Source organism: Hevea brasiliensis, chromosome 3 (assembly GCF_030052815.1).
Source record: "Hevea brasiliensis isolate MT/VB/25A 57/8 chromosome 3, ASM3005281v1, whole genome shotgun sequence".
NCBI classification, from domain to species: Eukaryota; Viridiplantae; Streptophyta; class Magnoliopsida; order Malpighiales; family Euphorbiaceae; genus Hevea; species Hevea brasiliensis.
Window position 1 is genome coordinate 69,502,087 of NC_079495.1, and position 24,475 is coordinate 69,526,561.

The window sequence follows — 24,475 nt, forward strand, 5'->3', positions numbered from 1 at the left end:
ACCGGTAAAACTGGTACAGTCGGGCCTTCGACACTTTGTGGAGCTGGGGCCTCAACTTGTACCTCACCCTCTATCGATTGATAGACTGAACGATCACCCTCTTCCATAGTCAATTCGAGGATCTTAGACCTCCTGAACAATTAACACAAGGAGATTTCCCCCCGTTAGTGCATATTTATAATGTAATGTACTATATGTATCAAAAAATGACATTGAGCAGTTGTACTATGAAGAAAGAGTATTCAAATTACAGGTGAAAAGAGAATTTAAAAACTTGCTCTGATACCACTAAAACATGTCACACCCTACCCCTCTGTAAGGGATAACATGATCCCGTAGTATACCTAATGAATTACCAACTTCGTCTACTGATAACCCATTAAATACACTACAAGGGATTTTAAAACATTTCTTACTTCTTTTTACAGTGGTGAGCACTATTTACAGGTGTTAAAAACCTTTTTGAACTGAAGTGAAACAGCTAACTCATTTGGACTATTAGTAATTTCTGTAAAAAAGTTTGGCAGAGTGCCATCTGTATTTTGGATAAAACAGTTTTTCAAAAACCTGTAAAAAGCACTTCAATATATTTCCAAATCTCAACTCCAACATATTTCTCAACACAATATATTTCTCAACTCAAATCCACAGTAATTTTTCAAAGTCTAAAATAAAGAAATACAGTACAATTTTTACAAGCCAAAATATCTCATAATTTACTTTACAACTTCAAGGTACAATTTTATTTTACAACTGCTTAAAACAAAAACAATATGTACATACAGTGAACATACATTTATAGTACAAAATGCAAAATGTGGTATACTCGTTATACCCGAAAATCTCTCGCTGGATGTACTAGCAGCCTAGTCTGCTGCCCTGTCTGTCTGTCTACATGCGACAGCAATAAAAAGCTATCGCTGAGACAATGTCTCAGTGGTGCACAACATTAACCAAATACAACTTTGAATCACAGTTCATAAATCATATAAATGATAGATACGTAAAACCATAGTTAAATTCAAGACAATGAATGTCATAAGGAATTTAACACAATATCACAATAAATCTCAATAATCAAAACGTAATTAAATTCAAAAGACAGTGAATATTAATAAGAATTGAAACTCCATTTCACAAATTATCAAAGCTCATAATAACACAATTTAGTCAAATAATTTACGAACACAATGTTGCCAATTCATACACAACTTAAGCCATGACACAAAATTTCCGATCAATGCCGCGTTGTACACCACGACAAAGCAATCACAACCCCACTAATCGAAATCAATGAGGAAGGGAGCTAGCTATATAATGAGCACTCATCGGATCACCTCAACAGGTAAATCAGAGAGGGAGAAAAATAAATGATCACGACTCCATAAATGGAGAAGGAAAATAAATGATCACAACCCCATAAATGGAGAACGAATGATATGATACTGTCATACTAAGTGTGAACACAAAATCAATTCCAAACATTTTATTCAAATGATTCGTGAGAATCCAATAAATTTCCAAAGTCATAATTTCATTCACAAAATGGCAAAACAATTCATAATTAACTTCAATTTTCACAAATCACACTAAATCAATTTTTCCACAGTTTCAAACCGTTTACAATGCTTTTCAAGCAATAAGTATCCATTCAAACACATTTCCATAATTTAAACAATAATATACAATTAGTCATAATTTATTTCAATTGAAAAATTTAAAAGAAATAACTGTTGTGCACAAACCTCTGATAACTGTCTCCTGGCCTTGACTCAGTGTTTCCTTCCCTTTCCCTGAGTCTTTGCTAACTAAGAAACACAATTTGAAGTGTTTCAGTACTCATTTAAGCTGTCTCTAACGATAATGCTTGATAATTAATTCACTAAATTCTAATATTTGCTTAGTTAACCTAATATGTCGACCCTCGATGCATTCTAGGTAAATTAGGTTTTAATGTTATTAATATGTCACATTCGATAGTATTTTAGAGTTGATACATGCTACCAAGTTCATTTTCGTGTATACTGCATTTTCTTGCAATTTGCTAGATTCCAGGATACTAGTTTGACCTGGCCATACGTCCTAGTTCCCACGGTTTTCGGGTTTCGGTCAAAACTAAAAACTTATAGATTTATGTCTTATGGAACGCGGGGCAAAGTTTCAGGTCATTTTGAGCTATGTAGACCAAGTTATGGTCATTTTACTATTGCTAGTCAAAATGCATCGAAATTGGTCACTTTAGGTCATTTTAGGTTCGGCCAGTTTTTGGACCCGAACTTGTGCAAGCTGTTTGACTTGCCTGTGGTCATTTCTGGGCTTTAGTGTCTTCATAAGACTTGTAGATATGGGTCTTAACTATTCATGGTTAAATTTCAGGTCAATTGGACTTGTTTTGAGTGAGTTATGGCCTAGACACTAACTGCTGCCCAAATGGTAACTTTTCAGGCCTTATTTGCACTTAATCCGGATTTGGTCATTTTTCAAGCTACCTTGCAAGTAGAATTTTGGCAAGTTTTCTTCATGAAAGTTGGCACATTTTGTGTCTAGTTTCACCTCCAATTGGTCTCATACCAATTGGAGCCACACACTCAAAGTTCTAGGCCTAAAACTCAAACTGCCTTATTGCATTTCTTTCATACACATCAACGAGCACTCCTAACACTTAGCAAACTCAACATTCAAGTCAATTCTGGTTGTACCATAACCTAAACATAATTTACAACATATTATAGGTAATTCTGGCAGTTTACAATTACATTCAATGTGCACCATAAAGTGCAGAATTTATCAACTCATTTATAACAATTTAAGCATCTAACCATAACACTTTTACATGTCCAACTTCACCCCATCATACGTGCTCTCAAACTGCCGTAACCACTATTACAATTCCACATTATTATTCCATAAACCAAGCATGAATTCCAGTATTCTTCAAGAATTAACAAACTGCCGCAATGGTACCTTTACATTCCATTGATTTCCAAGCTTCAAATTTCAATTTACATTTGCATATACTCAGTATACATCACCCAAACAATTTCCTACACAATATACATTCAACCAATCATTTAATTCACCATTTACAAGCAAAAATAAACTGTCTTTAAAGTGTTTCCATGGCTGCCAAAAGTACACTTCCTCATTCAACATCAAACCTCAAAAATCTCTCCATAATTCAAGTACCCGTAACATTCTTAGTAACTTTAATGAAGCACTAACCAAAAACACAAACTTACCACTTTGGAAACTCTTCAAAATCTCTCCAAAACTTGGTCTTCTTGTTGCCTATCTACTGCCCAAGTGGTGTAGAACAGTTTTTGTGAAGGAAGCTAGTGAAAAATGTGGCTAAATCATGGTTGCATGGCTGGGTTAAGCTTTGTCCATGGAGTATCTTCAATGGAGGTTCACGGCTGAAATTTTGAGAAGTGAGGAAGATGAAAATCTGCTGGTCCAAATTGATGAATAAGTGGTCCACTTTGGTGGGTGAGTGGAGCATTAAGGGCCTTTAATATTAGTTTATTCATAAATTTCATTTTCCCACATTTAACTCCCCATTTTTGCTATTTATATTAGGTACCACTAATTTAATTTTTCATTATATTTTCCAAGTGTAATATTATTTATTTTTAATGGACATTTAGGTCAAAAGACAACTCGGGGTGTCAAATGACCATAATGCCCCTGTTCGGGTTGCATTCCTGATTTTTCGGTAACACCGGGTTTTGTCCGTTTTTCGATTTCTCACTTTTCTTTGTACTAATTAATTAAATTTTCTTTGATATTTCTAATGATATTTACACTTCAATTGATGTCTCTTTAAGTCCTAAAAATATTTTTCAGGGTTCCGCGCAGTCTAGGGCTAGTCAACGGTCCACGCCGTGACTTCCAGGTGCGGTCACCCATCGCTAGGGTTCTCGGCTCGCTTAACTTGATTGCATTTCTTTACTATTATTTTTCCTTTGTTTCTCTTGTATTTTATTTTCTTATATTTCATTATTTTATGTCTCCTCACTCATAGTGAAGTGTAGTTCTAGGCATCCTAGCTGTCCGGACAACACTGGTCACTGGAACAGTAGAATGCACTACCGAACTTAGGGGTGTTACAAACACCACCACCTCTATAGCAGAAATCCCATCTGGAAAAACTGAGAAAATTTGGGGCTGTGGACTTCATTGGTAAGAAAGAAAATGACTAAGTGGCGGCTGAGAATTGGTTAGATCGCACCATAAGGGTATTGAAGCAACTACATTGCACCCCAGAGCAGAACTTGGAGGGTGCTGTATCCCTACTTCAAGATGATGCCTATCAGTGGTGGGACACCGTATCTAGTGAGGTCTGGCCAGAGTTGATAACTTGGGATTTCTTCTTCGCTGAATTTAAGAAGAAGTATGTTGGAAGTGTGTACCTGGAAGACAAGAGAAGAGAGTTTATTAATCTGAGGCAGAGGCAGCTATCAGTAGTGGAGTATGAGAAGGAGTTTGTCAGACTAAGCCACTACGGAAGGGAGATAGTCCCCACAGAAGCAGAGAGGTGCAGAAGGTTTGAAGGGGGGGCTAAATGACAACATTAAAATAATGATCACTGCCTTGGGGATTACAAATTTCACAAAATTAGTTGAAGCCGCACTGAAAGTGGAAAGGGTCAGAGTAAGTGAATAGAATAGGAAAGATAGGCAGCGTAAGAGGGAATTTGGACCAGGGCAGTCAAGTATACCGACTGATAGTAAGAAGTTTAAGGGTTCTGGTACACAAGATCAGACACAAGGCCAGAGAGGCCAGATTGAGATATCTATAGCTAGTTCCTCGGGTACAGTAACAAGGGGATCAGCCCCAGTGCCTGAATGTATGCACTGTGGTAGGAGACACAGTGGGGAGTGTCGACTGTTAACCAGAGAGTGTTTCAAGTGTGGGGCCACGGATCATTTCATAAGAGATTGCCCTCAGAGGAGTGATTTAGAAGTTTCAGCACGAGCTGAGAGACCTGCCCCTACAATGCAAAGGGGTAAAAGACCTAGTAGAGATGAGACGGCTAATATTTCACAGAAGATTATTTCTGAGACAGTAGAAAAGCCCGAAGTCAGGGTGGCACCACAGGTATATGCTATGGAAGCTCAGGAGGAGCCAAACCCAGACATTGATGAGGCGATACAAGGAAGTGAAGAAGCAAGGAGGTAGCAACTCCACGATTACTTAAGTCAGGTAAATTTCGAGGATGAAATTTAAATTAGAGGGGAAGAGTTGTAACACCCACCCTGTAGCAACTCTGTACATTCTACTGTTTCGGTGACCAGTATCGGTCCGGACAGTTAGAACGTCCAGAAAAATATTTAAACTAAAGTGAGGAACCATAATTAACTCAAATATTACTAAGCAAAATTTAGGAAAAATTTTAAAAATAAAATACAACCAAGTTAAATAAGCCGGTGCCCTAGCGATGGGTAACCCAGTGGGAAGTTGCGGTTCTCGCAACTAGGAGCCCTAGACCAGGGGAAAAATTCATAAAATAATTTTTGGGACTCTAGATAAGAGTCATTGAGATTTTTATGGCATTAGAATACCAAGAAAATGCTTAGAAAAATTTTTCAATTGATATAGACAATTTTAGTTTGTTAAGCCAAACGGAGGGCATTTTGGTCATTTCACCTTCAGAGGTGATTTTTGACCGACTTGTCCAGTTAAGTAAATAATTATTATGATCTAAAATATGAATAAATATTGCTAAAAATTAAATTGAAAATGAGTACAAAAGAAAAGAAAAGAAAATGAAGGAAATTTGGAATTATGACATCATGCTTATGTCATTACAATGCCTCCACCAATCACCATTCACTAAATACACTTAAAACACAAAAAAATGGCTGAAAAATCAAAAGAAAATTATGCTCCCTTCTTTCTTCTTCCTTTAGCCGAGAACCACTTCACACCCTTCCACCATTGAAGCTTCACCCAAGCTTCCAAACCTCTACCAAAACCACCTCAAAACCTCATCTTTCCTTCACAAAAATTTATCTCTACCACTAGAGTTAGACTTGGGCAGCCATTAGAAGAGGAGAAAGTGAAAGAAAGTGAGGTGTGAATAAGCTTAGAAAATCTCCAAAGAGGTTAGTGCCATATTCTTTGCTTTTACATATTTCTAAACATGAATTTAAGCTAAGTTAAGTTGAGAATTTGATAAAAATTGAATTAATGAGGCATGATTATGTTCCATGAAATTTTGGCAGCCTTGACATGAGTTAGGGTTAGGAGAATTCTTTGATTTAAAGTGACATATTAGCTGCCCCTAGTATAAATTATATGATTAGTATAGCAAATTAGGGGTAAGATGCATGAATTGGAGGCTTGGTCAATTAGAGTTAGGGTTTTGAAATCTAATTTTAATGGTGAATGAAAATGGATATAAACTAAAGTTTTAATGGTCAATTATTGACCATTTGGCTATGTTTGAATAGGAAATGAAGTGATTTGTGCCATGGGAATTTAAGTTAGGTATGCTGCCCATGAGTGTCCTGTAGGTCTGGATGTGAGTCTAGCATGTTTGGGCAGCTATAAGTGGAGTTGTATCAGTTCAATTGGTGCAAGGACAATTGGATATGAAACTAAACATATAATGGCACAACTTTGGTGAAGAAACCCTACCCATAAAACCAAACCAAGTTTACTTAAAAATTGCCCTAATCCGGGTGACTTGCATTCTACCTTGGCAAAATGACCAAATGAATAGTGTTTATTCATTTGGCCATAACTCAGTGTAGAAAGGTCCAATTGACCTGAACTTTTATCAGCAGAAATTTGAGACATAGACCTACAACTTTCATGAAGAACACAAATCCAAATTCTGACCATAACCTAATCAAATTGCCAACCAAACTTAGGTTACCAAATCTGGCAGAACCAGTTTTGCCCAGAATTTTGGATTCTATCCAATCCGGCCAGTTATGGTTTTTAGGCCATAACTTGAGATACAAAACTCCAAATGGAGTGATTCAAAAAAGGAAATGTAACTAGACACAATAAGGAACAACTTTCATGAAGATAATTTTGCCAAATTCCTACTGTACAAATGACCAATGGAACAGTAAACATGAGGCTTGAAATCTGAAAATTGTGAATGACTAACACTAAGCTTTGAAATGGAACTGGCAACTAATGCCAACAACTTTTGAATGCAAAATGTGGTATGTTGATGATATTTAAACCAATATACCTATTATCTATGAAAAAGTCAACATTTTAGTTGACTAATGAAATGAATAGTAACTTTACACATAAAGTACAAATATTCAAGAAATGTAATATGCCCTAATAGGCCTAATGTGATTGGTTTGGATATGTTGGCATGCCAATAGGGTTTTGATAGCAGTACTGCGTATGATGTATGGCTTCATTGCCATTCTGTGATGTGATAGCCTGTGGCTATACTGATTATGATGTTTTAATTGACTTTATGCCTTATTGCTTTTATGGCTTATTAGCCATTCTATTTGCACACCGGGAGACACATTGTGACTGATAGTGTGATGGCCCGAGGTACGTGGTACCCAGTGCTAGTTTACCCGTTTATCCAATCTGGTCAACTTATATAGGTTACTTGGGTATGGAAAAGTATAACTGTAATTGAACTGATTATTAAAGAAAATACAGAAATTAAATATCAAAAATGATTACAATAAAATACAAAGAAGCTCAAAATCATCAAGAAAACAATTAACAAAATGCATGAAGAAGTTAATATCATAAAATATAATTAGCCTTCGACTAAACAATAAGTTAGTAATTAATTTTTTTTTTAACATAATAACTAGGAAATTATTATTTTTATTTGCATATTATATTTTATGTATTATTGGCACCACTAAGCTTTATGCTTAGCGCATCACTTTTGCAACGTGTAGGTACTAAATATTTGGATAGAGGGCCCAATAGACCACAAATTGGGTAAGGCCGTTCACAGTTCTGCATAGTGTCCATGTCACCTCACAGACTACAGTGCATTGGTAGGACACTAGGTCCCATTTTGTATTTTGTGATTTTTGTAAATTTTGTAATTAAACTCTTATTTTATCATGTGTATTTGAAACAAATGTAATATAATTTTGTATTAATGTAAGTGCTTGTAATTTGTGATTATAAATAACATATGAGAATTTATTTATGATTTGAGCCTGATGATGATGTGAAATGAATAAATGACAAATGGAGGAATTGTTAAGAAATTGTTGTAAATTGATGTGATACAAATGGAGTTTGGGAATGATTGAAAATATATTGAAAGTATTTTTCACATGTTCCGAAGAACTGTTTTCTTCGTTTTTAACTGGTACTCTACCGGATTATCTATAAAATTTGTGGAACCTCAAATGAATTTATTATTCAATAAATGACTTAAATGAATGATATCTCACAAATTGTACTTCATAACTATAACAAAAAAATAAATAAGGAAAAATAAAAATAATTGAAATAAAATAGGGTATTCCGGTACATGGTGTGGCATATCTTACTCAACTATACTATAGACGGGTAAAGGGTGTCACACTTCACAAAGGTACTAATCACATCTAGTGCATCAAAAGGTTGGTGCACATATTCTTATATCAATCTAGGGTTCTAATAAATTAATTTGTTAATTCTAAAATCTTAAATGGCAAATATAGATCCTAATACATATTAAAAGGGTTTTAATATGCAATTGAACATTGAAATCAATTAGGTATATAATGAATCTTGCATGATGCATGAGACCTTAGAAGAAAAATTTTAAATTCAATGTTCAAATATAATAATTTTCATGCTTCTGCTCCTTCAGTGCCAATTATAGAGAGAAATAAACTAAAATAAAATAAATTAATTACTTATGATTTCATGGTGTCGATATTCTTTGCAGACTAATATTTCAGTAATCTTTACTATGATTATTCTTTTATTTCTATTTCTACCTTTATTTGCTAATATTTCATTTTTGCTTACTTTGGTTGTACTGTAGGTTAATAAACTTAATTTAGCTGCCTGAATTTAATAATGTTTAAATTAACTGCCCGTGTAGCCTATACACCGACCAGACTGGATAAACGGATAAAATAGCACTGGGTACCTGGTACCTCGAGCCGTCACACCACCGATCACAGAGTATCTCCCCGTGTGCAAAAAGTGGATAAAATAGCACTGGGTACCTAGTACCTTGGGCCGTCAAACCATCAGTTACAAACTATCTCCTGATGTGCAAACTGTAACATCCTCATTTTCGTAGTCCGCACGTCCTACTGTTCCGACGGCTAATATCTACCCGGAAAGTCGAAATATCTCGAACTACACTTAATTGACAGTGAGGAAGCATAAAATAATGAAATATGTGATGAGAAAAATTAAGGAAAAATAAAAGAGATAAAATGTGACTAAGTTAAACGAGTCGAACCCATAGCGATAGGTGACCGCAACGGGAAGTTACGGCGAGGACCGTTGCCGACCCCAGGACCACGGGGAACCCTTGGAATTAAATTTTAGGACATAATTAAAGGTTTATTGAAATATAATTGACACTAGAAATATCAAAGAAAAATTAATAAATTAGTACAAAGAAAAACAAAAAAAATCGAGAAACAGACAAAAATCGGTGTTACCGAAAAATCGGGAATATAACCCGAAGTAGGGTATTTTGGTCATTTAACACCTAGAGTTGCCTTTTGACCTCAATGTCCATTAAAATTAAATGATATTACACTTTATAAATGTCATGAAAAATTAAACTGTGATACAATATGTAAATAGTAAAAGAATGGAGCCAAATGAGCAAAAAAGGAAACTTTAACTAATTAAACATTAAAATCCAAGTTAGCGCTCCACTAACTCTTAATTTGGGACACTTAAATATTCCTTTGAGACAGCAGAACCATCATCTTCCACCTTGAGAAATAACCAGCCAAGAGAAATGGAGTTCACCATGGAAATCACCATGGATGCCCCACATGCAACCTCCATGGGTGCATGATCAGGCCACCATTTCTACTTAGTTCCTTCATTAAAGCTTGCACACACACCTTGGGCAGTATGTTGGAAGCAAAAAGAAGAGGATTTGATGAAGTTTTGGTGAAGCTCAAAAAAGGTTAGTACTAGTTTTTCATCCCTTGCTTCATTAAAGTTTGTATTAAGGTTGAGATGAGTTGGATGGTGAAGAAATTTGAAGGATTCGATGAGTTATTGATATATTCAATTTTGGACAGCCATGAAAGTTTATTGCAGTTGAGTTTTTCTTACCTATAATGGATGAAAATTAAGGTTGAATAACTTAAATGGAGGAAATAGTAAGTTAAAATCTAAGTATGTGCATGTAGTGCTTGAATTAAGGGTGTGTAATGGAACCTTAATGCTTTGGGAAAACTGCCATATTTGGCAGCCTATTAAACCATGAATTTATGTGTGAACATGTAGTTATTAATGAAATATGCTAACGTTAAATTGTGGGCAGCAAGTGTAAGTGATATTGAAGTATGATTATGTTGAAGTGTATGTGTAATATTGACATTGAGATATGTTGAATTTTGGTGGAAGTGAATGTTGAACTTAATGGTAAATTATGTGCATTGAGCACTTGAATATTCTGCCCAAAAGTGTTTTTGGAATTGTGTACAATATATATATATGGAAGTGTTATTGATTGAATATTGAAGTAATGAGGAGGAGAAGGAATATCAAATTGGAAGTGTATGTGCTTTGTGCAGGTTGTGTATTGAAGGCAGTACCTAAATTAGGCCATAAGTACCAAACTATGAACCCAATTGGTATAGGCTAATGGGGGGTGAAACTAGACACCAAATAGGCCAACTTTCATGCAGAAATGGTGCCAAAATTCTGCCTAGAAACTAACCTTAAAAATGACCAAATTCGGAATAGCAACCTTGCAACCCAGATTTTTGACCATATGAACAGTAGTCCCTGGGATGACTATAACTCACTCAAAACAGGTCCAATTGACCTAAAATTTTTACCATGGTTAGTTTAGACATAGATCTACAATTCTTATGAAGACACCAAAACCCATAAATAGCCAGAACCAAGTCAAATGGCTTAACCAATTTCGGGTACAAAAACTGCCGAGCCAAACATGACCTAAAATTTACCAAAATTTGCACTAAAGGTGCAATCTGTCCAGCTTTTGTAAATTGACCATATCTTGGTCTATATAACTTAGAATGACCTGAAATTTTGCCCCGAGTGTAATAAGACATAGAGCTACAATTCTTATGATGACACCAAAACCCAAAAATGGCTAGAACCAAGTTAAATAGCTTTCACAAGTTCAGGTACCAAAACTGCCAGAACTAAAATTGACCAAATTTTGCACTAAAGGTGCAATCTGTCCAGCTTTTGTAAATTGACCATAACTTGGTCTATAAAACTCGAAATGAACTAAAATTTTGCCCCGAGTGTAATAAGACATAGAGTTACAATTCTTATGAAGACACCAAAGCCCAGAAATGGCCAGAACCAAGCCAAATAGCTTGCACAATTAAGGTACCAAAACTGGCCGAAACAAAAGTGACCTAAAAATGACCTAAGCCTACTATTTTAGTACATTCTGTCCAGCATTGGTAAATTGACCATATCTTGGTCTACACAACTCAGAATGACCTGAAATTTTGCCCCGCGTGCAATAAGACATAGACCTACAAGTTTGTAGTTTGGACCAAAACCCAAAAACTGAGGGAACTAGGTTGTCCGGCTAGGTCAAAATAGTACACCGAAATCCGGTAAATTGCAATAAAATGCAATACACTTGGAAATGAAATTGGTAACATATACCAACACTAAAGGGCTATAAAATGTGACATATTGGTAACATTAGAATTGACTCACGTAGAGTGCATCAAGGGTCAACATTATAGGTTGACTAATGAAATGAATTGAAGGGAATAGTACCAAGAGAAATAGGACTTTAAGCTAGACAAATCTAGCACACAAAAATTGAGAAATTGACCAAATTTTGCACTAAAGGTGCAATCTGTCCAGCTTTAGTAAAATGACCATATCTTGGTCTATACAACTCATAATGACCTGGAATTTTGCCCCGAGTGCAATAAGACATAGAGCTACAATTTTGCTTCTTTGACTAGAAGCTAAAAAAACCAAGGGAAATAGGACTTTAAGCTAGACCAATCTAGCACACTAAAATTGAAAATTGGTAATTACATAAAATGATGCTTGAAGTGATTTGGCAATGAATGCCAACTTGTGAAAAAGGTAAATTGTGTTATATTAACAACATATTGAATTGTAAATTATGACATGTTGATGCTGGAGTCAACCTATCCATGATGCATAAAAAGGTCAATAATTTTATTGACCAGTGAAAGGCATAAAGATGTATAAACCCTATGAATAAAAAAATTAAATATGTAACATTGTAATATGCCCTAATTTGCATAGTTGACTAGTTTGGATAGGTTGGCATGCCAATAGGATTCTGACAGCTGTTCTGTAAATGACTTTACGCCATATTGTGTTTTATGGCTTATTATGCCATACTATGATTTTAATAGCCTATGGCTATACAGATTGTGTTATTATACTCGGCTTAATGCTTGATTGATTATAGGGCTTTTTAGCCACACTGTTTGCACACTGGGAGACACTTTATGACAAATGGTGTGACGGCCCGAGGTGTGACACCCCTTACCCGACTACAGTGTAGCCGAGCAAGTTATGCCACTCAGTGTGCCGGAGCACTCTATTTTATCTTAATTCATTTTTATCGTAGTTTTGAATATAACTTGTGAAATATAATTCATTTATTGAAATTGTAATTTATTTGAGGTTCCAAAAATTTTATAGAAAATCCGGCGGAGTACCGGCTAAAAATGGAGAAAACAGTTCTTCGGAACCTGTGAAAAACACTTCTAATAATCATATTCATCTATTCACAAACTCCAATATCAAAATCTCAACATTTTTCACCATTCATTTCTCAATCATTCATCTCATGTGATAATCATGTACAAGTCACAGTTATGTATTCACCTTTCCTTTCACAAACACAATTTTCTTAACAATTCCTCTATTTGTCATTCATTCATTTCACATCATCATTAGACTCAAATCATAAATAAATTCTCACATGTGATTTATAATCACAATTTACAAGTACTTACATTAATACAAAATTATATTACATTTGTTTCAAATACACATGATAAAATAAGAGTTTAATTACAAAATTTACAAAAACCTCAAAATACAAAATGGGACCTAGTGTCCTACCAATGCACTGTGGATGGTGAGGTGACACGGACACTATGCGAGCGTGAACCGCCTTACCGAATCTGTGGTCTCTGGGCCCTCTGTCCAAATCTTGATTACCTCAGCGTTGCAAAGCGACGCGCTAAGAATAAAGCTTAGTGGTGCCAATAATACAAGAAAATATAATATGCAAATAAAAAATAATAATTTCCTTGCTATTGTGTTCATAAGAAATGAGTAATTACTAACTTATTGTTTAGTTGAGGGCTAATCATGTTTTATGATATTAACTTCTTCATGCATTTCGTTAATTATTTTCTTCATGATCTTGAGCTTCTTTGTATTTTTGTAATCATTCTTGATACTTAATTTTCGTATTTTCTTTAATAATCAGTTCAATCACGGTTATACTTTTCCATTCATTTGGTTGCCCAAGTAACCTATACTAGATGACTGGACTGGATAACGGGTCGTTGGCACTGGGCACCGCGGTGCCTCGGGCCGTCATACCATGGGACGCAGAATGTCAACCACGTATGCAGTCAATATAGCTAAAAGCTATGATATCACATAATCGGGCATAAAAGCCATGAATACGGGCATAAAAGCCATGGATACGGGCATAAAGCCATGAATACAGGCACAAAGCCTTTCCTTTCGCAGTATTGCTAAAACAATACCCTATTGGCATGCCAAACTATCCAAACCAATATAGTTAGGTATACTAGGGCATTTGATACTTTTAAATTTTTCAAATTTTGAATTTCAAGTTTTGGTGTCACTATTCACCTCATTGGTCAATAAAAATATTGACTTTTGGATAGAAAATAGGTGTATTGGTTTTAACACCCCAAACATACCACATTTTGTATTTAAAACTTGTTGGAATTGATTACTATTACCATTTCTAAGTTTAAACCAAGGGAAGCAGAATTTTCAGTTTGTGAAGCTTAACTTTACTGTTCCATTAAGCACTGTTGCAGTGGGAATTTGAAGAAATGGCAAACATGAAAGTTGTTTCTTATTTTGTCTAGTTGAATTTCCTTTTTTGAATCACTCCATTTGGAGTTTTGTAGCTCCAGATATGGTCCAAAAACCACAGCTGGCCGGATTTCCATTCTGCAGAAATTACCATATCTACAGTAACATGAACAGTGACTGCCACTGCCATTTGGGTTAGGTTCTGATCATAATTTGGGGTAGGTTTCTTCATGAACGTTGTTTGTCTATGTCTTAACTTGTTGCTGTAAAAATTTCAGGTCAATTGACCTTATCTACAGTGAGTTATGGCCAAATGAACAGTTACTGTTCATTTGGTCATTTTTGCAGGTGCTGTTGCAGGGTATCCGGATTGGGGCCAACTTTTGGTCCACTTGCTTTGGTCTTTTGGGCATGGTTTCTTCAGCAAAAATGTGCCATTATAAGCCTAGTTTCATATCCAATTTTCCAAACAACAATTGGACCAACACAGCCCAAGATATGGCAGTCCAAGTGGACTGAAATCTCAGTTACCATGCTGCTGCCTTTAGGCAGCCTACCATTCCACTTTGCCATGCCATTTTTCAGTCCAATTTATGGTCAACATACCTCAAATGGTCACTAATTGACCATTAGAATGTTCTTTAACCAATTCATAAGCCAAGTCAAATTTTCATTCCTAAACCCTAGCCCAAGTTCAAGTTTCACCCATATTACCTTAGTTTAACTCACTAATTCATTATCACATGCATATATTCTTTAATCATGATCTTTAGTCCACTTAAAGTCCATCAAAACAATCACTCTCATCCCTTCCTTAGGGCTGCCAAAATTGATGGCAGACATACACATAGTTTTTATTCATTTTAGTTACAAATCCTTACTTATTTCAAGTCTTTAACATAGAAATAAAGAGCTTTAGGTGTATATGTGCACTAACCTTTAAGTGGCAGAATTTCTCCAAGCTTAACTTCACTTTCCTTGTACTCTCTTGGCTGCCAAACACTTCCTCTAGGTCCAAGGATTCATTTTAGTGTTGGGGTCTTGAGGAAATATGGTGAGGAAGCATGAGAAATGAAGCTTTTATTTGAAAATCAATGGAGGGAGAAGAGGGAGAGATTCACGTTTTGAGGAAGAAGAAGAAGAAGAGCAGCTGGTTTTTAATTCCTTTAGCCTTCATTTTGTCTCTTTTATTAGTTAGTCACTTGGTTGTTTGAATGCAATTGGTTATAGTTCTTAATGACATCATCAAGATGTCATAAATGAGCCTTTCTTTGATTTTTCTTTTTTTTTCATCACTACTCAATTTCAATTTAATTTTTAGTAATATTTATTCATATTTTAGATCATAATAATTATTTAATCAACTGGACAAGTCGGCCAAAAATCACCTCTGAAGGCGAAATGACCAAAATGCCCTCCGTTTGGCTTAACGGGTCAAAATTGTCTGTACCGATTGAAAAATTTTTCTAAATATTTTTTTGGCATTCTAATGCCATAGGAACCTCAATGACCCTTCTCTGGAGTCCCAAAAATTATTTTATGAATTTTTTCCCGGGTCTAGGGCTCCTCGTTGCGAGAACCGCAACTTCCCTCTGGGTTACCCATCGCTTGGGCACCGGCTCATTTGACTTGGTTGTATTTTATTTCTAAAATTTTTCCTAAATTTTTCTTATTAATATTTGAGTTAATTTTGGTTCTTGACTTTAGTTTAAATATTTTTCCGAACATTCTAGCTGTCCGGACCGACACCGGTCACCGGAACAGTAGAATGTACGGAGTTGCTACCGGGAGGATGTTACAACTCTTCCCCTCTTATTTAAATTTCATCCTCGAAATTTATCCGGTGTAAATAGTCGAGGAGCTATTACCTCCTTATTTCTTCACCTTTCCGTGTTATCCTACTTCACTTTCTCCTTAGTCTCAATCCTATCCTCAAACAATTATGTACTCATCCTTTTTTATCTTAAATACAGTCTGCTTCTCATCTCCATTCGCTATCTCATTGTCTCTTCACTTTCTTATTCCATACCTTAACCTAAAATAAACGGGAAATACAAATCTGCAATAGTGTCACCTCGACTCTTATGAATGCAATGCATGATATGCAGTCTATCTAGGTCCAGAAATGCCTAAACCGCGCTCTGATACCACTAAATGTGACACCCCTTACCCGACTACAGTGTAGCCGAGCAAGTTATGCCACTCAGTGTGTCGGAGCACTCTATTTTATCTTAATTCATTTTTATCGTAGTTTTGAATATAACTTGTGAAATATAATTCATTTATTGAAATTGTAATTTATTTGAGGTTCCGAAAATTTTATAGAAAATCCGGCGGAGTACCGGCTAAAAATGGAGAAAACAGTTCTTCGGAACCTGTGAAAAACACTTCTAATAATCATATTCATCTATTCACAAACTCCAATATCAAAATCTCAACATTTTTCACCATTCATTTCTCAATCATTCATCTCATGTGATAATCATGTACAAGTCACAGTTATGTATTCACCTTTCCTTTCACAAACACAATTTTCTTAACAATTCCTCTATTTGTCATTCATTCATTTCACATCATCATTAGACTCAAATCATAAATAAATTCTCACATGTGATTTATAATCACAATTTACAAGTACTTACATTAATACAAAATTATATTACATTTGTTTCAAATACACATGATAAAATAAGAGTTTAATTACAAAATTTACAAAAACCTCAAAATACAAAATGGGACCTAGTGTCCTACCAATGCACTGTGGATGGTGAGGTGACACGGACAATATGCAGAACTGTGAACTGCCTTACCGAATCTGTGGTCTACTGGGCCCTCTGTCCAAATCTTCAGTACCTACGCGTTGCAAAAGCGACGCGCTAAGCATAAAGCTTAGTGGTGCCAATAATACAAGAAAATATAATATGCAAATAAAAATAATAATTTCCTTGCTATTGTGTTCATAAGAAATGAGTAATTACTAACTTATTGTTTAGTTAAGGGCTAATCATGTTTTATGATATTAACTTCTTCATGCATTTCGTTAATTATTTTCTTCATGATCTTGAGCTTCTTTGTATTTTTGTAATCATTCCTGATACTTAATTTTCGTATTTTCTTTAATAATCAGTTCAATCACGGTTATACTTTTCCATTCATTTGGTTGCCCAAGTAACCTATACTGGATGACTGGACTGGATAACGGGTCGTTGGCACTGGGCACCGCGGTGCCTCGGGCCGTCATACCATGGGACGCAGAACGTCAACCACGTATGCAGTCAATATAGCTAAAAGCTATGATATCACATAATCGGGCATAAAAGCCATGAATATGGGCATAAAAGCCATAGATACGGGCATAAAGCCATGAATGCAGGCACAAAGCCTTTCCTTTCGCAGTACTGCTAAAACAATACCCTATTGGCATGCCAAACTATCTAAACCAATATAGTTAGGTATACTAGGGCATTTGATACTTTTAAATTTTTCAAATTTTGAATTTCAAGTTTTGGTGTCACTATTCACCTCATTGGTCAGCAAAAATATTGACTTTTGGATAGAAAATAGGTGTATTGGTTTTAACACCCCAAACATACCACATTTTGTATTTAAAACTTGTTGGAATTGACTACTATTACCATTTCTAAGTTTAAACCAAGGGAAGCAGAATTTTCAGTTTGTGAAGCTTAAATTTACTGTTCCATTAAGCACTGTTGCAGTGGGAATTTGAAGAAATGGCAAACATGAAAGTTGTTTCTTATTTTGTCTAGTTGAATTTCCTTTTTTGAATCACTCCATTTGGAGTTTTGTAGCTCCAGATATGGTCCAAAAACCACAGCTGGCCGGATTTCCATTCTGCAGAAATTACCATATCTACAGTAACATGAACAGTGACTGCCACTGCCATTTGGGTTAGGTTCTGGTCATAATTTGGGGTAGGTTTCTTCATGAAAGTTGTTTTTATATGTCTTAACTTTTTGCTGTAAAAATTTCAGGTCAATTGACCTTATCTACAGTGAGTTATGGCCAAATGAACAGTTACTGTTCATTTGGTCATTTCTGCAGGTGCTGTTGCAGGGTATCCGGATTGGGGCCAACTTTTGGTCCACTTGCTTTGGTCTTTTGGGCATGGTTTCTTCAGCAAAAATGTGCCATTATAAGCCTAGTTTCATGTCCAATTTTCCAAACACCAATTGGACCAACACAGCCCAAGATATGGCAGTCCAAGTGGACTGAAATCTCAGCTACCATGCTGCTATCTTTAGGCAGCCTACCATTCCACTTTGCCATGCCATTTTTCAGTCCAGTTTATGGTCAACATACCTCAAATGGTCACTAATTGACCATTAGAATGTTATTTAACCAATTCATAAGCCAAGTCAAATTTTCATTCCTAAACCCTAGCCCAAGTTCAAGTTTCACCCATATTACCTTAGTTTAACTCACTAATTCATTATCACATGCATATATTCTTTAATCATGATCTTTAGTCCACTTAAAGTCCATCAAAACAATCACTCTCATCCCTTCCTTAGGGCTGCCAAAATTGATGGCATACATACACATAGTTTTTATTCATTTTAGTTACAAATCCTTACTTATTTCAAGTCTTTAACATAGAAATAAAGAGCTTTAGGTGTATATGTGCACTAACCTTTAAGTGGCAGAATTTCTCCAAGCTTAACTTCACTTTCCTTGTACTCTCTTGGCTGCCAAACACTTCCTCTAGGTCCAAGGATTCATTTTAGTGTTGGGGTCTTGAGGAAATATGGTGAGGAAGCATGAGAAATGAAGCTTTTGTTTGAAAATCAATGGAGGGAGAAGAGGGAGAGATTCACGTTTTGAGGAAGAAGAAGAAGAAGAGCAGCTGGTTTTTAATTCCTTTAGCCTTCATTTTGTCTCTTTTATTAGTTAGTCACTTGGTTGTTTGAATGCAATTGGTTATAGTTCTTAATGACATCATCAAGATGTCATAAATGAGCCTTTCTTTAATTTTTCTTTTTTTTTCATCACTACTCAATTTCAATTTAATTTTTAGTAATATTTATTCATATTTTAGATCATAATAATTATTTAATCAACTGGACAAGTCGGCCAAAAATCACCTCTGAAGGCGAAATGACCAAAATGCCCTCCGTTTGGCTTAACGGGTCAAAATTGTCTGTACCGATTGAAAAATTTTTCTAAATATTTTCTTGGCATTCTAATGCCATAGGAACCTCAATGACCCTTCTCTGGAGTCCCAAAAATTATTTTATGAATTTTTCCCGGGTCTAGGGCTCCTCGTTGCGAGAACCGCAACTTCCCTCTGGGTTACCCATCGCTTGGGCACCGGCTCATTTGACTTGGTTGTATTTTATTTCTAAAATTTTTCCTAAATTTTTCTTATTAATATTTGAGTTAATTTTGGTTCTTGACTTTAGTTTAAATATTTTTCCGAACATTCTAGCTGTCCGGACCGACACCGGTCACCGGAACAGTAGAATGTACGGAGTTGCTACCGGGAGGATGTTACACGAGGTACTAGGTACCCAGTGCTAGTATATCTGTTTATCCGGTTTGGTAAGTGTATAGGCTACACGGGCAATCAATTAAAACATTATTCAATTCAGGCAGCTAAGTTAAGTTAAGTATAATGAAATTTCAGTACAATTAAATTAAGTATTGAATGAATGAGTAAAAGAGATTAGCAAAAGAAACATAACAAAAATATAAATTGCAGAACCGTAGAGACTTGAAATACAATACAATTAGAATAATTTGTATACTGGGTAGTATTACTGAAAAGTTATAAACTAAGCACTTCCAAAGAGGAACAAACTGGTATATAAGATCGTTGATGCTAGAAATACCATACCAAATTAAATTGATTCTTGAGTATCTGAATTATGATTTATTTCTTTCTATAATTGTATATATTATTTCTTGTTATACTATTGCACCACTAAGAAGAACTGAAGGTAAAACCAGTAGACTGTCGATTGAGATTTTTGAAGTCTATATCTGTAGAAGTGTCAGAAGAATTGAAAGTTGTCATCTCCTCAGCAATACATGTTGATAGGGCTCATATTTACACATGTTATGTATTTTGTTCATTCTAAGTATATTGTAATTTCATTTGTATATCCTATACTTGACAAATTTATGTACTTAATTGGAAAATTATATAATTTAATGAAATGTAAGAATTCTGATATCTGAATTGATTGTCTAATCATAATGATTCTGAATGAGATTGAGTTTAAGAAATTTTGAGAAACTGATGAGATATTATTGAGATAAATTGAGCTATGAATTTGAATATATTGTGAATTGTCTTTGGCAGGTTCAAAAGAACAGTTAGTCCAAATTACAGCCGACACTTTGTCGGATTATCGTTAAAATTTTTGAAATTTCCAAATTAGTTAGATTTTGATAAAAGTAAAAATAGCCTACACCTTAAATAAAGTTTTTGAATAAATAAATCAAGAACTATAATGAAATCAAATAAGATCAGGTGCTCCGGCACGCCGTGCTCGGCTACACTGTAGACGGGTGAGGGGTGTTACATTTAGTTGTATCAGAGCACGGTTTAGGCGTTCTTAGGCAAAGATAAGTGGAAAGATAGTGTGCATACATGTATTGCATTAATAAGAGTCGAGGTAACACTAATGCAGATCTGTTTACTTTTGATTATTCAAAGTTAAGATATGGACTCAGAGTCACAGAGGGCATTAGAAAAAGAAGTAGAAAACCTAGTTCATGAGGTTATAACGTAGTGGCTATGTAATATTCTCGATGTTTGTATTGTAAGCTGCAGATTACAGTATCGATATGAGATTATTGTGTAGAGCTACGTGCTTCCTCATGGTACAATAAACCAAGAATATTTGTAAGTAATCTATAATTTGATACAGTTACGCCCGAATAGAGTACTATTACGGGAAATAAATGTGAATTTAAAACTTCAGAACTAGCCTATTGAAAGACTACACTTATAAGGTAGCTAGAGTCAATGACTCAGTTATACTAATGTGGACTACCATTACCACAAAATTGCGATGAGCTTGGAGAATTCAGTATGGCTATAAATTAGAAAGAACACCTTGAGGATGAAGATATCTGGACATCGATATGGAGTCTTATCAGTATTTTATTATTTTTGACAGAAAGGAATGATGTAGGTATTTGAGAATACACTTAAAAATTGTATTGATGCTCTCTCCGGAATCAAGAATAGATAACTTCCGCTGATGGAGTTCGTGTGTAGTGATAGTTATTAAATAAGCATGAAGATACCAAGGTATAAGGCCTTGTATGAGACAAATGCAGAATACCTAGACGAAGGGTAATTTAACGGAGTTGGAATTAGTAAAAGAGACTGGAGGACCAGTAAGGATTCTAGTTTGAGAAATCAGAGAACTAATGAATAATAGACTTTTATGAGTAGAAATAATAAAGGCAAAAGAAAACAATGATGGGAAAGTGAATAAAATTTTGAGATAATGATAGGCCTAGTTGTTTGAATCCGAAGAATTTCGAGGACGAAATTCCTTTTTAGAGGGGAAGAGTTGTAACATCCTCATTTTCGTAGTCCATACGTCCTACTGTTCCTGTCACACCTTACCCCTCTGTAAGGCATAACATGATCCCGTAGAATACCTAATGAACTACCGAACTTCGCCTACCGATAATTCATTAAGTACACTACAAGGGATTTTAAAACTATTTTCTTGCATTTTAGAAGTGGTGATCATTTTGGTAAGAATTAAAAACCATTTATTCAAAGTTTAAATATTAGTAAAAATTTTTGTCCATTTTAATTTTGCCGCAAATTTTATAAAAATTTTGACAGAGTTCCATTTTTAATTAGAGAAAACAGTTCTTCAAACACCTGCGAAAAACACTTCCAAAAATTTTTCACAACTCCCAACCTCCAATAAACCTCAAATAAACTCAATTCAATTCACTTCAAAATAAATCCACAATTAAATCAAAATTTATCATCACAAAATATTTAATAATATCATTCACATGGCATAAGGTATGAAATTCACAAGTACAATTATGAATTTACAGAAGGAAATCCAAAAAAATAATATTATTACAATTTATTTACAACTGCTCAACTTATATTTATACATAAAACATTTTTATATTTACATCAAAATTATCTACAAGGGTATAAAATAATACCCGTACAAAATGGTTGATATGGTCCACAATTTGATAGCAGCTCACTCTGCTGCTTTCTCCTTACTCTTATCTGCGACAGCAAAATAAGCTATCGCTGAGTATAAACATACTCTGTGCTACACAATAAAAAAAAATTTTAAATGCAATACATAAATCATTCATTGATGAAACACAGTTTGAATACTTCTCAATCACATTTCACAAATATCAAGCTCAAAACAACTCCATTTAGTCAAATAATTTATTAAACACAGTGTTGCCAAAATCATACACAACTTGAGCCATGACACAAAATTTCCGATCAATGCCGTGTTGTACACCACGACAAAGCAATCTACAACCCCATTAATCGAAATAAATGAGGGAGGTGGCTAGCTAGCTAATGAGTACTCATCCGATCTCAACCTCAACTGGCAAGCCAGAGAGGGAGAAAAATAAACGATCTCAACCCCGTAAATGGAGGAGGAATAATGTGATACTGTCATGCTAAGTGTGAACACAAAATCAATTCAAAACAATTTATTTAAATAATTTATGAGAAATCTTATCAATTTCCAAAGTCATATTTGCGATTATAAAATGGCAACACAGTACATAATTAATCACAGAAGTCAAATTTTTGAGAATAAAATATTTAAAGAAGAATTATTGTGCACAGACCTGACGTGAGTCGCCTCTAGGCCTTGACTCAGTCTCTCCGATCCTCCAAGTCTTTTTCAGCTGAAACACACAGTTTTATAGTGTTTCAGTACCATAACTTAACATAAGTCCAAAAATAAATTTAACTTCACTTTTACCTAGCTTTAATGTGCTAAATTCGACGTTCTCGAAGTTTTTGTGTTTCGGGTTCTATTCACTACACTATTCAAGTCAAATTGTTGACTTTTTAAGGCTTAATAGGTATGGGAACTCCAACTTCACCCACATACCACATTTTGGTCATTAAATTTGTTGGTTTTGGTCATTTTCCCAAAGCTTAAGTCCTTCAAGCAAAATTGTCAAATTTTCAGTTTTGGTGCTCCTAGTTGCACTGTTCCATTGGTCAATCTACTTTTGGAATTTGGCAAAACTTCCTTCATAGAAAATGTTCCTTATTGTCTTAAGTTTATTATCATTTTTGGATCACCCCAATTGGAGTTTCGTAGCTCAAGTTATGGCCATTTGAACCAAGGCTACCGAATGGAAAACAACCCTGATTTTCTGGGCAATTTTGGTGCTGACAGTTTTGGGTCACCAACTTGGGGTGGCCAAATGGCTTGGTTGCTTGCAGAATTTGGGTTTGTGTTCTTCATTAAAGTTTTAGGTCTATATCTCATCTAACCAGTGGTAAAATTTCAGATCATGTTGACCTGCCTACCTCGAGTTATGACCAAAGAATAAACATTGTTCATTTGGTCAGTTTGTACAGAGCAGCCTGCACTTTTCCAACTTTGGTCAATTTGTTCACTAGGTTTTGGTCACTTTTTGGGCATGGTTCCTAAATGAAAATTGTGTAATTTTATGTCTACTTTCATCCCCAATTGGTCCCATATCAATTGGACTTGTAAAATTTCATTTTTGGTCCTTCAAAGCTGACTTGGTCATGCTGCCAATAGCACGACCACACTCCCTCCGAATTTAGCTTTAATTCCAACCATTCCAACACAACTCATTTGGTCAAAAATGACCATTTTTCACTTCACAATAGGTCAAAGACATCATTTACCCATTTCTCCAAATTTTTGCCTCAAAACCCTAGGTCTCAAACCCTAACCACACTAAGTCATTGCATTTAATCACATTTAAGCATTTCAATCTTACTACCACTTTCATATAAGCTTACTAACAAATTTAATTCATTCAAAATACATCATATTCTCATACATCCATGGCTGGCTGAAATTTCCTTTGGTCCTCTACAAATGTTTTCTTTTGATTTTAATTAAATTTCTAGGTTACTCAAACTACAAACATAACCAATAAACTAAAATTTTCAATTTAGATTGCTTACCTCACTTGAAATTCCTCTTCCTCAATTCTTTTTTTTTTTTCCTTTCCTTTTCTTACTCAAACTTCTTTTCAAGTGAAATCAACAAGGTTTAAGGTTGGT